Here is a 1,280-nt window from a genome sequence, read left to right as displayed (position 1 = left end):
TATCTCGGTATGAGAAATGGAAGGAGTAAAACGCCAGTGCGTCCGGGCAAGATTTTCCAGCTCTGAGTAGAACAGGCTTTAGCAGTGAATTTCGGATAGCAGTCGAAGACGGAGCAATCTGACGCGTGAACGCCGATTGTTTGCAGCGTGCCGCTTGCGTGTCGCCGCCACGTGTCGTACGCCACCGAGAAATAAATATCTCGCGTTTCTTCCCTTTAGAAATAATTTTAATTATAATTCAGTGCTATCTTTTCCACACCACCTGGCGGTAGATAGCATGGCGCGTTTTTTTTTAAGTGGTGTCCCCAGTAGGCCTAATCCACTGTTACAAATTAATGTAACAATTGTTCGAAGTGCCGTCCTCCCTCCCGTATACAAAGTTCGGCTCTTCGTACAATATTGCGCGTCGCACGATGTGCCATTTCCGTGATGGTATTGAAGGCCGCAACAATAGCTTCACGTACTTCATTCTCTGTACCATTACGCCGATGTTCGATCAAATCTGTAACGTAGCCCCATAAGAAATAATCGAGCACGTTAAGATCAGGCGACCGTGCCGGCCAGATGATTGGGCCACCTCGACCCATCCACCTTTCCGGAAAACGCGCGTCTAAAAAATTACGTACTCGCCGGCTAAAATGCGCAGGAGCTCCATCTTGCTGGAAAATCAACTCTGCCCGTGCGTGGAGAGGGACATCTTCGAGGAGCACTGGGAGTTGATTCTCTATGAAGTCCGCGTAAATTTCGCCATTGAGCCGTGGTGGGAAAAAATACGGACCGATCTGAAAATTGTAAATGGGAACGTTACGAAACTGCTGCAGAAAAAATAACTTTTTCAATAAAACGACTACTTACCACTCGGTTCGCTGTTACTCCGGCCCATACGTTAATGGCCCAACGATATTGAAAAGCGCCTTCTCGAACGGCGTACGGATTTTCTTCCTGCCAAAGCAGGAAATTCCGCGAATTAAATACGCCGTTCGGTGTGAAGGTGGCCTCGTCCGTCCACAGGATGCGATCGGGGAAAGAAATATTCCGCCGATACTGCGCGAGGAAACCTACGTATATTAAAGGATGATTAATAGAAACATATTCAACACAGTCAAATAAATAACAAATAAATATTACGGAAATACCTTCACAAAAGAAGACGCGCCAGGGAGTTGTTCGTCGCCAGGGAGCAACTGTTGTACCCGTTGATAATGAAACGGGCGCAATCCATTCTCCCGTAGCGTACGATGCACCAGTCGTCGTGATAGACGTAGTGCAGCAGCTACACG

Source organism: Odontomachus brunneus, unplaced genomic scaffold (assembly GCF_010583005.1).
Source record: "Odontomachus brunneus isolate Ranch 3 - 2012 unplaced genomic scaffold, Obru_v1 Obru_scaffold_187, whole genome shotgun sequence".
NCBI lineage: Eukaryota > Metazoa > Arthropoda > Insecta > Hymenoptera > Formicidae > Odontomachus > Odontomachus brunneus.
Note: the sequence above shows the minus strand (reverse complement) of the source record.